The following is a 22,992-nucleotide window of genomic DNA, read 5'->3' as shown; positions in this document are numbered from 1 at the left end:
TACGGAACTGGGAATAACCATCGATCATAGGGCAGGATGCGACACAGATAATTCCACCGCAAATTTTCTGCCACATTTGGCCGTGATAAAAAAAGGCTAATTTTTGGTTCCCGTGTAATTCAAAACTGAAGAACTCGTCTGGAGATTCACTGAAGTCAGAAATCATTTCCAATGTGATGCACCGCAATTAAAAAGCAGAGTTGCCAGGCTCTTTAAGCAATGATGCAAATGGCGCTTCAAATATTGCGCTCATGGCTAATGTACTTTCTAGTATGCTAATTGTTACCTGCTTTGTTAGATCATATGCGGCAACTGATCGTGACCTTGCGCTTCGATGGTTGTCGTTCAGCCTCTTGGTGGACTATTCCTTGATTTTCGTTTTGATATGCTACTTGTTGACATAGGCAAAATATTGTTTTAGAAACGCTTTCAGCTCGTACGTTATCCTTCGGAGAAACGTGGCACCTCCATGATTTGGAAATCTAGGTAGACTTGGAAGAAGGCGGCTCAGTACAAGCTGGTGCTCTTCGCCCTTATGGACAACGCAAAAGTCCAGCCAATGTTGAGAAGAGAAGACACGCATCAGTGGTGTCGAGAAAGGAGAAACCGAACATGGTGACATAGGCAGTGGCGAAGTAGAGAGATAGAGGAGAGGTCTGTGACAACGTTTATGCTTCGCACTACTGATTGTGCACGTTGGTTTTCACTGATTTCCCAGGATTACGGGCAAGCGTAATCTGAATTTATTTTCGTTTCTTAAAATAGCTTGATGTGTTGCGCGCCAGTTCAGACATCATAGGGATATAATCACAGTCGATTTTGACTACATGTGACTTGGAATGAGTGAAAAAATGCGTCAGTCTGTCGATAATTGTCCATGCGAGACTTGGCATCAGACAGCTGATCCGAAAAGCAGATGGCAGAAAAGTTGCCGTCAATATATAGTTGGCATTCGAGGCAACCCTAGCGAAACCATTTTTGTTCTACGAACTTCTCTTCACATTTTCAGATACTGCATAGAATGCCACATGCACAAAATGACAGAGATGTCACGTGAAAGATAGGCACACCAGAGCGAAGGCTACTCCGAACAGAACGTCAAGCCCCTCCTTTACATCGTGTTGGAGCAGCGCAAAGGACGGGCCGCAAAAAAGAAGGAAGGACGAACACAGGCGCCGACTATCAACTGAATATTTATTTCGAAATACCGAGAATATATAGCAGTCATAAAGGGGTGGAACATAGATAAAAGGGCTGCTCGGTCACAGGAATCCAGAAGACTGTCACGTCAGTAGGTAAAACGTATTGGTAAATGTAGTGTCGGTGAAAGACGATATGGAGAAGCGGAGGGTGTGTTGGGCCATGGTGCGAGATAACGGATGATCGGTAAAGAAAGACAAGGTCACCAAAAAAGGGCTAAAATCTAAGACAATCATTAACGGAAATGATGGCATTAAAACATTAAATTCGTTAAGAATAATTAAAAAACACTTTAAAAACATTAATAACTGGTAGGCTGCTAGGTGTGAAGGGCCAGAAAACAAAACCTATAAGGCCTCACAGAAGATCAATTTTTAAGGAGGCAAAAAAAGGAGGCTAAAAGCACGAAACTACTAAAAGGAGGAGTAAAGGCCTGCGACGAAGATAAGCTTACCCTATGTCACAATTAAAAGAACGAAAACCCGTAATAAACAATAAAAACAGGGTGGAATAAAATCAAACAACGCAAAGAATCACAACGCATGCCCGGCTGTTCTCAGAAAATCCAATTCTTTCTGAGATAAACTAATGGATGGTGTGCTGACACAGTGGTCTTTTGCACGACGGATGTTGCAAGTCTCATTTATTTCTCTCGACGTACGATCTCGTCCTTTCCCAATGATTGCACATTGGTCAAATATTGGGGCGCAAGTTTTGCTTTCCCATTTTTTACAGTGCTTGGCCAGATTTCCAGTGATGGCAATCTTACATACATTGCTATTATGTTCTTAAAGTCTGACATTGATGCACCTTCCCGTTTGACCAATGTATTCCTTCCCGCAGGATAAGGGCACAAAGTACACAACACCAGAGGCACAAGGAACATGGGGATTACTGTGCGTTTGCCCACAACGACGGTGAAGTTGCTGGTTGTTAACTGTCCTGCTGAGGAAGCACAGGATAAGTTTCTACTCTTATGGCCGTAGGCCATTTGGTTACCCATTGCCGTAAGTGCAAAATTGTCATAAAGGGGAACAAAGTAGAAAAGTGCACCGCTCTTTTTTATCGCACTCGACTGCTGAAGCGACTCCGGCAGGCTGACAGGGAAGTTTTTGAAGCTTTTTGCATTGATAAAGCAGGAGACGAGTGCGTAAGCGCTCCTTCAAGTGCCCTCACTGCAAAAGAGGTTTCATGAATAGCAATAAAAAAACAAGCGCATCAGCTTGCAAAAATTTTTGTGACCGCTTGATACAAAAAGAAGAAATGGCAAAGTTGAGTTTCTTGCGCATGTGCGCATGTTGTTTGGCGAATTGAGAATCTTTTTTTTAAATATCTATTAACTTCAGTGGATGTCTAGCGTGCGTAAAGTCTGCTTCTCTGTCTTTGAGCACTATTTTATACGCACTACGTAACATGTTGCAGGCAGTGTCCAGCACCAACTAGCCGAACTTTCTTGTTAAATTAGCTGACATAGTGCCAAAGACTCACAGTACAGTTTTCCATTTTTGCCAGCTACTCAGACTTAAAGCAGTAACATTTATGATCGCAATGCGGGACACTGCTAAACCGTCAGTTGCATGTATTAGGTTTATTGGTGTTTAACGTCCCAAAGCCACTCAGGCTATGAAGGACGCCGTAGTGAACGGCTGAGGAAATTTCAACCACCTGAGGTTCTTTAACGTGCAGTGACATCGCGCAGTACACGTGCCTCTAGTACACGGGCCTCAAGAAGCGCCTCCATCGAAATACAGCCGCTGCGGCCGGGACCGAACCCGCGCCTTTGGGTCAGCAGCAGAGCGCCATAACCACAGAACCACCGCGGCGGGGCTCAACAGTGTATATCAACAGCAGTAAAATTCCAGCCAGTCACATTCTAAGAATTCGGTCTATCAGCCGCAATCTCGTACAACGTTTTCTCTCAGTGTTTGCACACCACTAACGAAAACCTACAAAGAGATTTGACAACTTATGTATATCTGATTCATAAATGTATTACTATAAAAGTTTGGTTTCCTCTCGGGAGGTATATCAGATAGCAATTAATACAAAGACAGCTGCTTAAGGTGTAAAACCGGCGGAAATCTTCGTTACTGGCAAAACGGTTAGGCTTTAAAGAAAAATAGTAGTAGTAGTAGTAGTAGCATGTTTATTTGGCCATATTATATAAATATGCCCTCGAGGTGAGGCTAAAGGAGGTAGACCAAGCATGCCTCCTGACAAGGCCTACACCCCGATCACACATCATGGAAACGGGGGCCGAATGGACAAAAGATAAAAAACAATGAGCAAACATGATCACAATAGAAAATAGTTAATGATAGACAATAATAAATATCAATTAACAATAAACAAAACATTCCATAATATGCACATTCAAAAAAGCAGAACACAAACACAAACTAAAAAAAACTAAGTATACAGAATCAGCTAAATTTAACCGGGGAAAAAGAATCGTCAGTTTTTTCTTGAATACAGACACACTATAGCTTTCTAAAGCAATTTGAATAAGAGTCTGGTAGGCATTACACAATGTTATAATTTGATACTCGGTTGTTTGTTTACCATAATTTGTTCTGGGTCTTGCAGTAGATAGGGCAACGGAACGTAGACCATACGCAACGTTTCTAGAATTATAAGTATTAGAAAAAGAGCTAAAGTCATGCTTGACTTTATAAAAAATGTGAAGAGCCAAACTAAAATTGTATGAATGAAAGAAATTGCGAACATGAAATGTTTCGAAAAGATTTGCTTCAACAGATGAACTTGAACTTAATAAACGTAGAGCTCTTTTCTGGAGAGAAAGCATTTTGTATGAATCGGTTTTGTTGCATGTACCCCAAACTAGGTTGCAATACACCAGGTGAGAATGAACAAGAGCAAAATAAAACTGTTTTTTAACTTGTAGTGGGAGGAGATGTCTAACACGAGAAATAACATAAATAGATCTGGACATTTTTAGTCTAATGTAGTTTGTTTGATCAGTCCAACCCAAATCGCTCCGAAAAAACACACCAAGGAACCGGCAACTATGAACTTGCTCGATGTTAAAGTCATTAAAAATAGTTTGATGTGATGATCTAATGGTTTGTTTTTTGGATGGAAGAGCATAAACTTTGTTTTGTTTACGTTTAATTGAAGTTGATTAACATAGAGCCAAACCGTTAACTCCTCAAGCCAGGCATTACATTGGTGTTCAATTACTTGGAGACTGGAGCCGGAAAAAAAAACATTAGTATCGTCGGCATACATCATGATATTAGGAGTTAATGGAATGTTTACAATGTCATTGATATAGAGAATAAATAAAAGTAGTCCCAAAATTGAACCCTGAGGGACACCGAATTTTATCATACCAAAACTGGATTTTAAATCATGAATCTGAGTGTACTGTACCCGTGCAGTTAGATAGCTTTTCAAAAGTGAATTTGCCACTCCACGGATCCCGTAAGTCTTTAATTTATGGAGCAGTATTGTATGTTGCGCAGAATCGAAAGCTTTGCGCAGATCAAGAAAAATTTCAACAGAAAAAAGCTTAGTTTAAAAATTGTTAATTATAGAGTTCTTAATATCTAACAGAGCAGATTCTGTTGATTTACCGGCCTGAAAGCCATACTGTTGGGGGCAGATAAGATGTTTAGCTTGTAAGAAATTGTTTAGTCGCCTATAGAGCACACGCTCAGCTAACTTCGAAAACAGAGGCAATACCGAAATAGGACGGTAATTATTTGGGTCATTTTTGTTGCCTCCTTTGAATAAAACGGTAACGCGCGCGGCTTTTAATTTGCTAGGGAATACACCAGAAAGTAGCATTCTGTTACAAATATGCGTAAGAGGGCCAGCAATAATATTTACAGCACATTTGATAGGAAAAGCAGCAACTTCGTCATCTCCAGGCGAGCAGGTGTTCCTAAAAGAATTAATGATAGAAATAACTTCATCCACTGAAGTAGGGGACAAAAATATAGATTCAGTACTGCAAGAGGGTAAGTATGAGTCTACACTCCGAGTTGAATGACAGCTAGCAGAGGGTCGGTGTGCTCCGGCAGCTAAAAAGTGTTCATTCAGCATATTGGCAAGTGAAACTCCAGCATAATTCACCCCATTGACTATCAGCTCAGAGGGAAGACAATTCTTCCTGTTCCCTGTAATAACGTTAATACCTTGCCAAAGTAATTTAGGATCGTGTAAGATTGACGAAAACTTATTAATATAGAAAAAAGATTTAGCTTTCTTTAGATCTGAGTTTAATTTATTTCGAAACTTCTTAGACTTAACTAAATCATCCGGGCATCGCGTTTACAAAAAACGAGAGAACATTTTGTTCTTTTCTTTAATTTGTTTCAAAAGTGCTCCTGCCATCCATTCTTTTCTAGCCTTTCTATGTTTTTTTATAGTTTGAGTTGGGAACGCAGCGTAATAGCATTCAAGCAGCTTCTGAATAAATATATCATAAGCACGGGACGAGTCATTTTCACCATATACATCTACCCAATTAATTGTAGACAACAAGTGACAAAATCTGGAGATGCTCTTTTCGTCATTAACTCTACGAGCGTGAACGGGTTTATTCAGTTTGGTCGTATCTGGAAAAAGTGAAAAGAAAGGCAAGTGATCACTAATCCCAGAAGAAAAAACACCGATATGCAACTCTGAGGTGGGAAATTAGTGAAGCACAAATCAATTAATGTTTCAGAGTGCAAGGATATGCGAGTAGGCAATTGAATAGTATTGTCACAACCATTAGACAACATTATTTCATTTAAATTAATCTTCAGAGCGTTATCCTCCAAAAAGTTAATATTGAAGTCACCTAGCACAATGATACGCCAGTTGTTTTGGTTTGCAAACTTCAGAAAACAATCAATGAAGCGAAAAAAATTGTCAGAATTTCCTTGAGGGGGGCGATACACAACTATAATAGCAACTCTATGAAAAGCAATGCAGATAGTTTCAAAATCAGTACAAACCAGTGAATAATCCGACAAGACCTCAAAGCACAAATGATTTTGCACATATAAAGATACACCACCACTACGCTTTCCATCTCGAAATACTGAAATGGGTTTGTAACCAGGAAACTCGCTGACATCTGCATTTGAGGTAAACCATGTTTCAGTGAAGGCAATAAGGTCAAAATTAAAGTTCAGTTTAGTTAATTCAGCTTCTACTTCTTCTGATTTATTTTTTAGGCTTTGACAGTTGAAGTGGTAAAGAGATAGTGTGTTGCGAGGATTGTAAGCACCGTCCTTTAGGAAGTCGGTGAATGACTCGGCAGTAAAATAAGCTATTGTTGAGCAGGTGTACTGCGCAGTCTCGCAGCAACAGTGATTAAACCATCTTATCAATGTCCTCCTCACAAGCGATCCTGATGGCTCGTGCACCAGGTTGCTTTCGAGCGTAGATCTTTCCTTCCTTTGACCAGACGAAAGCGTACTTCATTTCCTTAGCCTTCATTTTAGCGAGCCACAGTGAATTCCTGCTAGAAGCCGTCAGGTTATCAAAGAATCGAATGTCATGTTCGCATTCTTTGCGCTTCTGAATCCAGTCTGTTTTTGTGGATCGGTTGGCAAAACGGATCAAAACCACAGGCACCTTGTCAGGTTGAGATGGAAGGCGGTGTAGCCTTTCAATATCCTTTGCTACAAGTGTGGGCAAGTCAAGCTTCACAGCAAGGCTGTTTACTTTGCTTAGTAAATCTTCACCATCTGTCACAGGCATTTCATGTATTTCCATGTTTTGCCGCCTACCGTACTGGCTCACGTCGTTCAATTCCTGACGCAGTTTTCGAATTTGCTGCCCGTCCTGGTTTGCCTCAATGTCGTCAACTCTCTTACGCAGGAGCTCGATTTCCTTTTCATGCCTATTAGATACTTCGAGCAATTTGTCATACGTGTCAGACATATGTTGTACAGACAATTCAATGCTTGAAACGGTTTCTTTCAAAGAAGTCAGATCATCCACTTTGGCCGTGAGATTTGCTAAAGACTTACTAATCTCAGCAAGCTGTTTACATAAGACAGCAGAAGATCCATTACTGCTGCTATCATGACTACGAGACGCCGAAGATCGACATGTCAAGCATTTCAGGGCTTTTCTTAATTCAGCATTTTTTGCTTTGAAACTCCGCTCCCCAACCCCTGCACACTTTCCTATATGAAACCTTTGACAGCAATCCGAACAAGTCATAAATTCTTCACCATCTATAATGTCTTCGTAGCATGCAGAACAAGGATCAAAATTTTCAGATGACATTGCAAGCAAGACAATAGACCATGGGCAGCAGTGGCAGCAGTGGCGGCAGTATGCACTGGCAGCTTAACAACAGTAAGAAAAGACAACTAACCTGCAAAATCAAAACAGTTGTTTGAGCACTCTTGTGCAGCAACGTGCCACCGCCACCACTGCCCGATGAATGAAGGCTCTCGACGACTTGCGCAGCTTTATAGCCAGAAGGAAGGGGCGTATCTTCACGTGATAACAGCACGATAGGCAGCCGCACACGGTGCGTCAACGAAGCCAGCAGAATGCAGATCGCGCTTGATACGGAAATTCTTGCAGACGGAGAGCAGCGAAGGAACTGCAAATTCAAAACAGTTGTTTGAGCACTCTTGTGCAGCAACGTGCCACCGCCACCGCTGCCCGATGTGTCAAACTAAAAATCTTTACTATACTAAAAATGATACTAAAACTAAATGACACTAAAAATCTTTATCTCAGTGCAGTTGTTACCGAAATAATATAAAGTGGCGCACAACTTCTTTCTGTTAACAATACGACTACACACTGAAAAATAAAACTCTAGGATTTGTCGTGGAGTAACAATGGGATAAAATGTTCTGACATAGCCCCTGACATTGGTGGTTAACGAGGTATAATAGGTTGGTTTTAACACCCACTGGGCATAAACAAGCGTGTTTCAGAAACACTCCCAGTTGCAAGTTTCGTTCAGGTGCATATTTATCGTTGAGCGCAGATCTTGACACTAAAAATGTCGGCATGAAGATTGTGTTTTCCAAACCCACTATTGCAGGCACAATGGTTTCTAGCGCGGCAGTCTTTCTGCCTCTCGAAAGGAGCATATTTTTTTCAGAACATGAATTCTTATCTATGGTCAGTTACACAAACCAAGTGAAATAAAACGGGCGCACAGCAATTAAACCGAGAGAAATGGTTATTCGTCGCGCTTGTTCTCATTTAACAATAAAAATCTACGTGCGTAAACGACTCCAGTTGTGCAAGAAAAATGGTGTTTTCGGGAGACACAAAGGCTGCCGCGCTAGAAACCATTGTGCCTGCAATAGTGGGTTTGGGTAGCACAAACGTCATGCTGATAATATTACTGCCAAGAGGTTCCTCTAGACGAGAAAAATGCAGCTGGAGAGGAAATTTTCTGCATTTGTTCAAACCTCTTTGCAGTTCGTGTTGCGCTGGAGTCGGCTTATAATCAGTAGCCAGAAATGTCCGCTTCCTTGCTTCAGGTCGAAAAAGAATAGCGGCGAAAACCCGCACACTAAATATTCTGCGGCAATTTATCACTGCAGTTTTCACTTAAATGGAATGTTTAGTCCTGGCACTGAACACTTTTTATGTGATTTCAAAACTGAAAGTGTTTGGTTTCGTATTTTGGTGCATGACAACACTGAATATACCTTCAGCTCAGTTTTGTTGAAGCAGGCAGCTGTTGAGAACAAGGACGTGGACTAGAACTCGGCCTCCTACGTTATGTGGTGTTCTTGTTCTGAACAGAATGTCATCTGATAATATTTGCGCAGCGGATGCTTCGCTTCGGCACAGCTGCAAGACACAAGGCGGCTGCCAGCTTCGCGTTTACAGGGTACACAGGTCGAGGTTATTAAAACCATTCCACACTTCCGGGCTTTTTTTTTCAATCTGTTTTCGAATCCTGTAACTAATCATCGTCATCATCACGAGCCTGACTACACCGACTGCAGGACAAAAGCCTCAACCATGTCGCTCCAATTTACCCTGTCCTTTACCAGCTGCACCCAACGTATCCCCGAGAACTTCTTATCTCATCTGCCCACCTATCTTTCTCGACAACCCTGCAACTCTCGCTTTCTCTTGGAATTACTACGTTACTCTTAAGGACCGGCGATAATCTTGCCGTCACGTTACATGCCCAGCCCAAGCATATTTCTCCCTCTTGATTTCGACCAGGATGTCATTAATCCGCGTTTGCTGCGAAACCCACTCTGCCCGTTTGCGATCTGTTCGGGTTAAATCATTTTCTCTGATTTTCTGCCAAAAGATGCGTAAATATCGTTAACAGGAGCTGCCGCTACCTTCCTCTGCGGTTCTCTTCCCTTGCTGTTCTTTAATTGCAGCCGGCTTGAGTGTTTTTCGCACGGTTTCGTATGGGTGTCTTCGGGGTTAGAACGCTCGGTTGCCGAGCGGGAAGACCCTTGTCGAATCCAAGCCATGAAGGGCGCATTCTGATAGACTTCAGGAAAAAAAGCGCTCGTGGCCTGTGCGACGAAAAATTGTTCAGTTGAAAGGAGCAGTCACTATCGCACATGAAAAGAATACTCAATGGCATCGCATAGAAAAATACAAAAAAAAAATACTAATCCTCTCCTGAATATATAATTTCGCGGATTTTGGTGTATAAACTGAACTCGGTATATCAAAATAAATTTTGAAATATTAGGAACAAGAAGCAATTATTCGCAGCTCTTAAATTTTCACAAAATTACATAATAATTTTGGTTGTTTCATAGCAGTCTGCCCGTATCAGAAAGCGCCTACTAGTATTAACCTATGGGACATAGATTTCTCAGCCTCTTTTGTTACATTTCTGTCATATTTTATGTAATGCAATTTTATGCATTTTACGTAGTACGGCATCGACTCAATTGCGTACGATCTGCTTGATGTGTTTTTATATGCAGAGCATAGAATCGCATCCGACTAGCCTGAAGTGTATTGAATGTAGGGGAGATAAAGTTAGACTTTTAATCTAAGATATCGTAACTGGCACTCTCCAAAAAAAAGTATTTTGTGGTCATATTGAGAGGTTAGTAGTTTGCTGGAAGCAATATCCGTGCACCATTTTGTGGAATTTTGCAGGTCTCATTCGCCTCACCGTTTGAGAGCAGGCAATTCTATGGTCTCGCGAGAACGAAAGTCGAGTTGAAGTTCCAGGTTATTTTCCTATCTTACAAAGGAGGAGTCGGAAATACAAGCTATGGTAATAGCTAGACTGAAGGTCGCGACTTCTTGAGATAGTGGCAGTACAGAAGGAAGGCGAGGATAACACCATTCACATGAATTCAACGTGTGATGGGTAGGCCATACAGATTCACACTTACGCGAATCACGAACACACAAGCAAGAAATCGCAATACACGCATTAATTTAAAGCAAATGTTTGCAAATAACTGAAATATGTAGTATAGATATCACAAACTAAGTATAATATATTGTATTGATATCGCAAACACTGCAGAAGGAAATTCATATGTCTGCTTCTTTCAAAGACAGAAATATTCACGGCAGTAGTCACAGATTTCCTGTTTTCAATTGATGGTAGTATCAAAATGGTTTTGGCCTAATTTTTTAGCAAGACGGGAAGGTTGCAACGTAAAGTCTGGTTCAAAGAGTAATTTCTTGGTGTAGCAGTGCTCCAAGTTTTTTTGTGTCTGGTGTCAGAGCAGTTGCTGTTTTATCTCAGTTGTCCAAGTACAATGAAGGGATTATGACGTTGTCGTCAAGAGTATTTATAGCATAATAGAAGCCTGTAAATGTATAGTGCGAAGATTGAAAGGATATCCTTATTTATAAAGATATTTCTTGTGGGCAAAGGGAATGGTAGATTTGCGATGGACCAGACAGCTTTTTTCTGCAGCAAACGCATTCTATGAAAATTTGTTACCCGTGTAGCGAACCACGACGGCCGCGCCTGTTACCGCCGGGGCAGATCACTGACGACTCGCCGACGAAGACGAAGCGCCAGTGAAAGACGAAGAGCCGCCGCACTGCACGAGATCGGTTCGGGTGAACTGGCCACGAAGCGCCAGTGAAAGACGAAGAGCCGCCGCACTGCACGAGATCGGTTCCTGTGAACTGGCCACGAAGCGCCAGTGAAAGACGAAGAGCCGCCGCACTGCACGAGATCGGTTCCTGTGAACTGGCAACGAAGCGCCAGTGAAAGACGAAGAGCCGCCGCACTGCACGAGATCGGTTCCGGTGAACTGGCCATCATCTGCGCTACCCGCGTATTGCTCTCCCAATTTGTATCGCTTGCCGTGAAACCCCCTTTTATTTGGTGGTGGTTGCGGTCTTCTGACGCCCTGGACATTCGCAGCCGTCCAGTCTTGCCCCACCCACCCCACCTTTCTCTGCGCTAGAGCGCTCCGCCAGCGCGATCCGGATGTCTTCAGTGGCACCGTCGATCATGACGTCGAAGACTGGTTGGCATCCTACGAACGGTTGAGCACCCATAACAAATGGGATGATGCCCTCAAGCTAAATAACGTCGTATTCTACCTTTCGGACATCGCGAATCTATGGTTCCGGAACCGCGAAGCCGATATCACCACGTGGTCAGCCTTCAAAACCCATTTTTGCGACGTATTCGGCATGCCTGCGGTGCGCAAGCTGCGCGCGGAACAACGCCTGCGAAATAGGGCTCAGCTGCTTGGTGAAATTTCACCAGCTACATCGAAGACGTCGTAAACGTTTGTACACACGTGGATGCCTGGAAGAAGCCATTTATCCCAAATAGTCACTAAAGATCTATACAACCCACTGCAACTTAAACTTTCTTAAGGTAAGCGCGAAAACATTGGTTGACAAGAGAACACCTGAAAATGGTCAAGACCAGAAATGTGTTGCACGCCAAATTTGTGAGAACTGAAGATCTATATACACTTGCAGAATTGAGGAACTGCCGGAATAAACTTACGTCTACGCTGAGGTAAGCTAAGGATGCATACTTAATAGTTATCGTCCATGCTGAATCTACGCTGCGGCCAGATGCAGCCTGGCGCAAGTTGAACTCCTTTGTGCGTCCCGGTGCTCGTCCCTTTAGATTTGGCACCTTTAGGCATGAGGAAAAAGTATTATCCGGTGTTCCATCGGCAGCTGCTTTCAAATACTTTTTTATTCATCAAGCGAAATATAGTGAACTCGATAGGGGTACCATTGAAAACTACGCTGAGTACGTGCGAGGAAACGATAGCATAAAATCGCTGTCTCTGGCTCCGACCGAAGCAGCAGACGTTTTCTCTTTCATAAATAGCATGAAGAATAATTAATCGCAGGACGTGAATGGCTTTCAGATGTTATCTCTGAAATATGTTGGTGATATACCGTGCCCGAATATTACCTTTATGATTTGATTCTCCCCAATTGGTTGTTCCCTACAGAAATGCAAATTGCTCGAGTAATGCCCATTTTTAGAAAGGCGGTAACAACCCATTCATAAACTACCAACCGACTTCCATACTTTCCGTTTTCCCTAACGGCACCGAGAAAATAATACATCTACGAAGATCTACGAAGATAGCACTTATAACTAAAAGGAAAGTATAATTAAGACATTTAGTGAAAATAAGCTCACCTTGGGTATGTACATCCATTTCACTAAGACCGTTGACCTCATATATTATATCATTCTTTTGTTAAGTTAGAAAGGTATGGTGTACGGGGCCAAGGGCAGCCTATTGCAGTCTTACTTATCTCACAGAATCCAATATGCAGATATAAAAACAGCAACCTCTTTTACCCTGCAATAACACTGCAGTGCCCCAAGGAAGCATTCTTGGGCCTTTGCTATATTTATTTTATGCAAAATTATATCATGTGCAGTGCGAGTAATGTTCGGCTTCGGCCAATTGCGGTGGACACAACCTTTTTTTTTGTAACAGTGCTTCCGAAGCCGACGTTGAACGCAAACCAAACAATGCCCTTAATAAACTGCACTGATGTGCATAGGCAAACTCCCTGCGCATAAATCCGTCAAAAACACAAATTCTGTATACCTCTCTAAGGGAAAGAAAACATCTATAACTCTCAAAATTGTCTTAAATAGTCAGACAATAGTGCTTGTGACCTCTGTAAAAACACTGGGAGTTATCTTTTCAAACAACCTAACATGGAACGCGCACATAAAAAACATTTTCGAAAATTTCCTCTGCTCTAATTTTACTTGCTCGCTTTAGATACATTCTTCCAGTGAGGGTAAAGACGTTGCTCTGCAACGCGTTAGTACTAACTGATATCCAAAACAGCAGATTGGTTTGGAGAACAACAGGGGTGAAAGGGGGTTTCTGCACAGGTAGCTCGGGGACAGAGTTCACGGCGAGCGACACAAAATGGGTGAGCAAAACGGCGGGTAGTGCAGATGATGGCCAGTTCACCCGAACCGATCTCATGGAGCGCGGCGGCTCTTCGTCTTTCACTGGCGCTTCGTCTTCGTCGGCGAGTCGTCAGTGATCTGCCCTGGTGGTAGTAGGCGCGGCCGTCGTGGTTCGCTACAATTGCCCCGGGAAGGAAGATGAGCCACCCTGGCGACTTACGGCGAGGGCAAGAGGAGTGGATCGTAGTATGTCTTCAGGCGGCTGACGTGAACGGTTTCTCCGCCCTGATGGCGCATGTCCGAAGAGGGGTTGTCGGCTCCACGATGTAATTGACCGGCGACGTTTGCTGGAGAACGCGATAAGGCCCTTGGTATTCCGTGCGTAATTTTGACGACAGTCATGGTGGTGTGCCCGGGATCCAACCGGAAAAACATGTTGCCTGCTAACGTTGTCGTGGTGATGCTTTTAGCGGCCTTGGGATTCGGCGGTAAAAGAGCGCTCCAAATGGCGGAATTCCTCTGCATGCTTTGCGGCTTCGTGGTGGGGCGTGCACTCGCAGGCGTCGGGAGCATAAGGCAAGATGGTGTCCATCGTGGAGGACGGCTCACGCCCATACAGAGGGAAGAATAGGGTAAAGCCGGTGGTTGACTGCGTGGCGGTGTTGTACGCGTATGCAACGAAAGGGAGGACGGCATCCCAGTTGGTCTGATCTTCCGCGACGTACATCGTGAGCATGTCACCGAGAGTACGGTTGAAGCGCTCGGTCAGCCCGTTAGTTTGAGGATGGTAGGAAGTGGTGGTCCGATGTACAATGCGGCATTCGGCGAGGAGAGCTTCCACGACGTGTGAAAGGAAGGCACGGCCTCTGTCACAGAGCATCTCGCGCGGCGCGCCGTGGCGAAGAACAAAGTGATGGAGCAGGAACATAGCAATTTCCCGGCTAGTAGCCGCGGGAAGGGCGGCTGTCTGAGCATACCGGATGAGGTGGTCGACGCCGACGATAATCCAACGGTTCCCACAGACCGTACAGGGAAGCGGGCCGTAAAGGTAGACGCCAACGCGATCGATAGGATGTGCTGGGAAATGGAGTGGTTGTAAGGGGCCGGTAACACGGGGTGAGGATACTTTCCGGCGCTGACAGGCGATGCAAGAACGGACATATTTTCGAACATAAACGTGCATGCCATGCCAATAGTAACGCTGGGAAATTCTTTAAAATGTCTTCAGTACACCAGTGTGCGCACACTGAGGGTCAGCGGGGTAAGAGGCGCAAATTTCAGATCGTAAATGGCCAGGGAATCGCGAGAAGGCGCAACGTTTTGTAATGAAGACACGGCGTCTATGAGGGACGCGAGCCACGGGTCTTTCCGCTGCTGCGCTGGCATATCAGAGTTGGTGAGATAAGAAAATACGGGAAAAACTCTTGAAGGGGAAGAGCCCACCGAGCGAGGTGACCGGATGGATCTCTAATGGACGATAACCAGCAGAGCGCATGGTGGTTCCTGACGACGTCAAGCCGGCGGCCGTGTAGACAGGGTCGGAATTTTGTTCGCGCCCATAAATAGCTAAACATTCCTTCTCTGTAACTGAGTAGTTGGATTCAGCTTTGGTAAGCACGCGACTCGCATACGCGACGACGTATTCTTCAAAACGATCTTTTCGCTGGGCCAAGACAGCTCCGAGCCCAACGCCATTTGCATCCGTGTGGACCTCGGTAGGCGCTGTGGGGTCCAAGTGACGGAGCATTGGCGGCAAAGTCAAAAGATGGCGCATGGTAGTGAACGCTTCGTCGCACTCGGCCGACCAGCCAGATATGTTATTGTTCCCGCCAAGTAGGTTTGTCAGTGGCGCAGTGATGGACGCAAAATTGTGTACGAAGCGCCAGAAATAGGAACACTGACCTATGAAGCTGCGAAGTTGCTTGCGCGAAACCGGTTTAGGAAATTGCGCCACAGCACGAAGCTTGGGCGGGTCAGGGAGAATGCCTTCTTTGGAGACGATGTGCCCCAACATGGTCAACTGCCGAGCTCCGAAGTGGCACTCCCTGAGATCCATCTGCAGTCCGGCGTCGTTGAGGCAAGTCAGAACCTGCTGCAGGCGCGTGAGGTGCGTAGAGAAATCTGCCGAAAAGACAACGATACCGTCCAAGTAACAGAGGCACGTGCGCCATTTCAGCTTGCGTAAGACGTTATCCATCATTCTTTCGAACGTGGCTGGCGCGTTGCCCAGGCCAACTGGCATAACTGTGAACTCGTAAAGGCCATCAGGAGTAACGAATGCGGTCTTCTCACGGTAAGGGGCAGCCATCGGGACCTGCCAGGAGCCCGAATGCAAGTCAACTGAGGAGAAGTATTCTACGCCTTGGAGACATTTAAGAGCGTCGTCGATGCGGGGAAAGGATAATTGTCTTTGTTGGTAAATTTGTTGAGTCGCCGGTAATCGACACAAAATCTGATAGAACCATCTTTCTTTTTGGCCAGCACCACTAGAGAAAACCAAGCGCTGTGAGAGGATCTAATGATGATGCCACGGTGCAGCATGTCCTCAACGTGCTCACTTGTCACTTGACGCTCAGCCGCAGACACGCGATAGGGGCGCTGGCGCAAAAAGCAGGTGGGAGCCGGTCTCAATGCGATGAGCCACGGCCGATGTACGGCCTAAAGGTTGATGGGCGGCATCGAAACCGGAGCGGAATGTGTGGAGAAGGGCTGAGAGCTGTGCACGGTAGGTGAACGGAAGACTATCGTCGATGGCGGGTTGGAAAAGTTCGACAGGCTCAGGTTCAGCAGCGGGCTCGGAATACATCGCGTTTACTGAGAGACTGCTGGCTACCACGTGGACATTAAGGTCAGAGAGAAGGCAAACAGGTCGAATGCACCAGAAGGTAGCGGTAGGTTCTTGCGGCGTACAAAGAAAGCAGATGGCGTAAATAAAACGGTGTCATCCGACGCGGCACTGCACGACAGTGAAACGAGGGCAGCTCCTGCCGGCGCAACTTCGACATCTGCAACGATGGTGACCTTCAGTGGCCAGGGGACAGAGGTTTCAGTAGTAAGCTCGTCGGAAAAAGCAGAAAATTCAAATTCGGCGCGGGCGCAATCGATAACGGCGTTGTTGTGTGATAGGAAGTCCCACCCGGGTATTATATCATGTGAGCATGAGGACAGCACCAAGAATTCGACAGGATACAATATATCGTCTATGATGACCCGCGCTGTGCAACAGGCCAGAGGGGCGATGTGCTGTTCACTTGCGGTGCGGAGTGAGAGAACCGTAAATGATGTCGTGACTTTGCGCAAACGGCGGCAGAGATTTTCGCGAATCACTGATACCGATGCATCCGTGTCGATAAGCGCTTGTACCGGCAGTCCCTCGACGATGACCTGAAGAACGTTGCGTGGGTAATACGAAAGCCTTGAGCTATTCGAACAGTGCGCAGGTCTTGCCTCCGGAACTGTGGAACTTAGTTTCTCGCTTCAACGGAAGGAGGGCGACGGCGCATTAGTGACAGTGAGCGGCGACGTGGTGATGGAGAACTTCGGGACTCGTAAGGACGAAGGTCTTTTGAGTAGCGTCCACAGGCGAGGTCGGAGGAGCCGAATGAAGCAGCTGAGATGGATGCATAGTGGTTGAGATGGCTGACGAGGCCACCATGCGACGGCTACAGTGGCGGGCGACATGTCCCGGGTACCCACAGGAGTTGCAGATGGGACGGTTATCCGATGTGCGCCATGGGGTGTACAGCCGCTGCGGCGACGGCGGAGAAACCGGTGCTGGTCGGAAAGACTGGGCCGGGTCCAGGACGGCATTACGAGGTGGAATATTCATGGGCACGGAGCGCGCCGCCACTTCTGCGTGGGCCATCCGTGAGAGTATCGGAGGTTGTTAGTGATACTGAGCCTCGGCATAGATGATGGAGCGACCGAAGTTGCTTGATGCGCAGTAGTAAGAGCCTCGGCATCTTTTTGGCGGATGAACTCCTGTACTGGCGCCACCACAGGAGATGCAGCGTCGTGACTGAAGGCCACAAACGAGAGCTGACGCGCGACTTCCTCCCGAACAAACTGCTTGATCTGCGCTGACAGTTGCGCCTGGTCGGTGTCAGACGTGAGGGAAGCAAGGGACTCCTGCTGCGAGAGCGGAGAACGGGTGAGGATGCCTCGCTTCCGAAGTTCGTCGTAGTGCTGACAATGGGTAATGACGTCGGCGACTGTGATGGGATTGCGTGCTAGAGGCATCTGAAACCCGTCGTAGTTTATGCCTTTCATGATGCTCTCAATCTTGGCGCTCTCAGACGTAGAGGCATCCACTTGTGTACAAAAGTTTACGACGTCTTCGATGTAGCTGGTGAAATTTCACCAAGCAGCTGAGCCCTATTTCGCAGGCGTTGTTCCGCGCGCAGCTTGCGCACCGCAGGCCTGCCGAATACGTAGCAAAAATGGGTTTTGAAGGCTGACCACGTGGTGATATCGGCTTCGCGGTTCCGGAACCATAGATTCGCGACGTCCGAAAGGTAGAATACGACGTTATTTAGCTTGAGGGCATCATCCCATTTGTTATGGGTGCTCAACCGTTCGTAGGATGCCAACCAGTCTTCGACGTCATGATCGCCGGTGCCACTGAAGACATCCGGATCGCGCTGGCGGAGCGCTCTAGCGCAGAGAAAGGTGGGGTGGTGGGGCAAGACTGGACGGCTGCGAATGTCCAGGGCGTCAGAAGACCGCAACCACCACCAAATAAAAGGGGGTTTCACGGCGAGCGATACAAATTGGGAGAGGAATACGGCGGGTAGCGCAGATGATGGCCAGTTCACAGGAACCGATCTCGTGCACTGCGGCGGCTCTTCGTCTTTCACTGGCGCTTCGTGGCCAGCTCACAGGAACCGATCTCGTGCAGCGCGGCGGCTCTTTGTCTTTCACTGGCGCTTCGTCTTCGTCGGCGAGTCGTCAGTGATCCGCCCTGGCGGTAACAGGCGCGGCCCATGTGGTTCGCTACACGGGTAACACATTTTCATAGGATACCTTTGCCGCAGAAAAAAGCTGTCTGGTAAAATCGCGAATGTATCATTCCCTTTGCCCACAAGAAATATCTTTATAAATAAGAATATCCTTTCAATCTTCGCACTATACATTTACTGGCTTCTATTATGCTATAAATACTCTTGACGACAACGTCGTATTCCCTTCATTGTACTTGGACAAGTGAGATAAAACAGCAACTGCTCTGACACCAGACACAAAAAAACTTGGATCACTGCTACACCAAGAACTTACTCTTTGAACCAGTCTTTACGTTGCAACCTTCCCGTCTTGCTAAAAAATTAGGCCATAACCATTTTGATACTACCATCAATTGAAAACAGGTAATCTGTGACTACTGCCGTGACAATTTCTGTCTTTGAAAGAAGCAGACATATGAATTTCCTTCTGCAATGTTTCCGATATCAATACAATATATTATACTTAGTTTGTGATATCTATACTACATATTTTAGTTATTTGCAAACATTTGCTTTAAATTCATGCGTGTATTGCGATTTCTTGCATGTGTGTTCGCGCTTCGCGTAAGTGTGAATCTGTATGGCCTACCCATCACATGTTGAATTCGTGTGAATGATGTTATCCTCGCCTTCCTTCTGTACTGCCACTACCTCAAGAAGTCGCGACCTTCAGTGTAGCTATTACCATAGCTTGTATTTCCGACTCCTCCTTTGTAAGATAGGAAAATAACCTGGAACTTCAACTCGACTTTCGTTCTCGCGAGACCATAGAATTGCCTGCTCTCAAACGGTGACGCGAATGAGATCTGCAAAATTCCACAAAATGGTGCAAGGATACTGCTTGCAGTAAATTACTAAACTCTTGATATGACCACAACTTTTTTACTTTTTCTTGGAGAGTGCCAGTTACGATATCTTAGATTAAAAGCCTAACTTTATCTCCCCTACATTCAATACACTTCAGGCTAGTCGGATGCGATTCTATGCTCTGCATATAAAAACACATCAAGCAGATCGTATGTAATTGAGTCGATGCCGTACTGCGTAAAATGCATAAAACTGCATTGCATAAAATATGACAGAAATGTAACAAAAGATGCTGAGAAATCTATGTCCCATAGGTTAATACTAGTAGGCGCTTTCTGATACGGGCAGACTGCTATGAAACCACCAAAATTATTATGTAATTTTGTGAAAATTTAAGAGCTGCGAATAATTGCTTCTTGTTCCTAATATTTCAAAATTTATTTTGTTATACCGAGTTCAGTTTATACACCAAAATCCGCGAAATTATATATTGAGGAGAGGATTAGTATTTTTTTTGCATTTTTCTATGCGATGCCATTGAGTATTCTTTTCATGTGCGATAGTGACTGCTCCTTTCAACTGAATAATTTTTCGTCGCACAGGCCACGAGCGCTTTTTTTCCTGGAGTTTATCAGAATGCGCCCTTTAGGGCTTGGATTGGACCAGGGTCTTCCCGCTCGGCAACCGAGCTTTCTAACCCCGAAAACACCCATACGAAACCGTGTGAAAAATACTCAAGCGTGCTGAGATGAAAGAACAGCAAGGCAAGAGAGTCGCAAAGGAAGGTAGCGGCAGCTCCTGTTAACAATATTTACCCATCTTTTGGCAGAACATCAGTGAAAATGCTTTAACCCGAACAGATCGCAAACGCGCAGAGTGGGTGTCGCAACTAACGCGGATTAATGACATCCTCGTCGAAATTAAGAGGGAGAAATGGGCTTGGGCTGTTCATGTAACGTGACGGCAAGATTATCGCCGGTCCTTAAGAGTAACGTAGTAAATTCCAAGAGAAAGCGATAGTTGCAGGGTTGTCGAAAAAGATAGGTGGGCAGATGAGATAAGAAGTTCTCGGGTATACGTTGGGTGCAGCTGGTAGAGAACAGGGATAATTGGAGCGACATGGTCGAGGCTTTTGTCCTGCTGTCGGTGTAGTCAGGCTCGTAATGATGACGATGATTAGCTACAGGATTTGAAAACAGATTGAAAGAAAAAGCCCGCAAGTGTGGAATGGTTTTTATAACCTCGACCTGTGTACCCTGTAAACGCGAAGCTGGCAGCCGCCTTGTGTCCTGCAGCTGTGCCGAAGCGAGACATCCGCTGCACAAATATTATCAGGTGACATTCTGTTCAGAACAAGAACACCACATAATGTAGGAGGCCGAATTGCAGCCCACGTCCTTGTTCTCAACAAATCCCTGCTTCAACAAAACTGAGCTTCAGGTAGATTCGGTGTTGACATGCAACAAAATTCGAAATCAAACACATTCAGTTGAACAGCACCTCAGAAAGTTTTGAAATCACATAAAAAGTGTTCAGTGTCAGGACTAAACATTCCATTTAAGGTAAAACTGCAGTGATAAAACGCCGCAGAACATTTAGTGTGCGGGCTTTCGCCGCTTTCTTTTTCGACCTGAAGCAAGTACGCGGTCATTTCTGGCTACAGATTGTAAGCCGACTCCAGCGCAACACGAACTGCAAATACGTTTGAACAAATGCAGAAAATGTCCTCTCCAGCTGCATATTTCTCGTCCAGAGCAACCTCTTGGCAGTAATATTGTCACGAGTATTACACGGCACACCGTTAGATACACAAGAACTGTTCCAGTCTGCCAAGCGGTCACCAGCAAGCAGGCGAAACAGGCGAAACACTTCTTCTTCCTCGTCACAAGCGAGATGGTGGAGCACTTCTTCTTCGTCCACTTCTAAGCTGTATCAATATTATCAGAATAACATAACATACCAACACTTTTTTGAAGCGCTATGCGGAGTGGTGCGCAAAGTACTTGACAGTAATATTCAACAGATCTTTGCATGACGGATCTTTACCGGATGACTGGAGGACAGCCGCGGTTAAACCTCTGCACAAAACCGGAAAAAAATGCACATCGAGAATTACCGACCCATATCTCTAACTTCCACATCATGTAAAATTTTAGAACATATAATTCATAAACATATATTAGGTTTCTTGGAACAGCACAAAGTACTTACCGATTTTCAGCATGGTTTCAGGCGTGGGTTTTCCACAAGTACACAGTTAGTTGAAACTGTGCATGACTTTGCTCAGTCAATTAACCAGGGAAAACAAACAGACGCAATATTCATGGATTTCCGTAAAGCATTCGATAAGGTGTCACATAACAAACTAATTCATAAATTAAGTTATTACATTAAAAATGACAGGATACTTGCATGGATTAAAGCTTATCTCTCCAACAGATGTCAGTTCGTCACTCTGAACAATATTTCTTCTAGCAGTGTCCGGGTTATGTCTGGCGTCCCCCAGGGATCTGTTTTGGGACCACTCTTATTTCTTTTGTTTATTAATGACATTGTGGCAGATCTTTCAGTTCGCGTCAGGCTGTACGCGGATGACTGTATCCTGTATCAAGTGGTGTCTTCAGTTGACGACCAGGTGCGTCTAAATAATGACCTAGCGAAAGTGGTTGCGTGGTGCAACAAATGGCAGATGTGCATTAATTTTGAAAAAACCGTGTTCATGAAAATTACAAACAAGAAAATGCCTCTTCATTATGTGTACGATACTAACAGCATATCATTATTAGAAGTGACTGAGTATAAATATTTGTGCCTATGGATTACTAAACACCTTTCGTGGTCAAAACACATAGACGCTTCAGTAGCAAACTCAATGCGGAAGCTATTTTTCTTGAGGCGCTCCCTAAAGTCATCCCCATCTAGTGTTCGTCTATTGGCCTACAATTCTCTCATCCGTCCATTACCAGAATATGCCGTAATCATTTGGGACCCTTTCACGTTAACAAACATTCAGAAATTAGAGCGAATACAGCATAAAGTGGCTAGATTTGTTTTTAACTCATATGGCCGTGCATCTATAAGTGAGCTCGTGAGGCGAATGGGTTACCCCCCGTCACTGAGCGCAATCGTGTTTGTCGATTAAAGTTTTTTTCCAGCTTATAAAAGGACATTATAAAGTTGGTACCTCTAATTATTTTTCTTCTTCCTCAGGTTATAACACGAGACAAAGGCATGCACTAACAATCACCCCTTTGAACGCGCGAAATAACTGCTTTAAATATTCTTTTTTTCCGAGGACAATTACTGATTGGAATAAACTTAATACCGAGACTGTTAATCAAAATTCTTTACTTCTGTTTGAAAAGTGCCTGTAAATGTTGTGAATTTGTGTGTGTTTATATGCTTGTATTTTGTTTTGTCCCACCCTGCTATGATCTGTACAAGATCGCAGAATCTATAAATAAATAAATAAAAAAAGAATGACGTTAGTGCTTTCCAAATCCACTATTGCAGGCACAATGGTTTCTAGCGCGGCAGCCTTTGTGTCTCCCGAAAACACCATTTTTCTTGCACAACTGGAGTTACTTACGCACGTAGATTTTTATTCTTAAGTGAGAACAACCGCGGCGAATAACCCTTTCTCTCGGTTTTATTGCTGTGCGCCCG

This window comes from Amblyomma mixtum, chromosome 9, assembly GCF_055824585.1.
Source record: "Amblyomma mixtum isolate Tamu chromosome 9, ASM5582458v1, whole genome shotgun sequence".
In the NCBI taxonomy this organism is placed as follows: Eukaryota; Metazoa; Arthropoda; class Arachnida; order Ixodida; family Ixodidae; genus Amblyomma; species Amblyomma mixtum.
Note: the sequence above shows the minus strand (reverse complement) of the source record.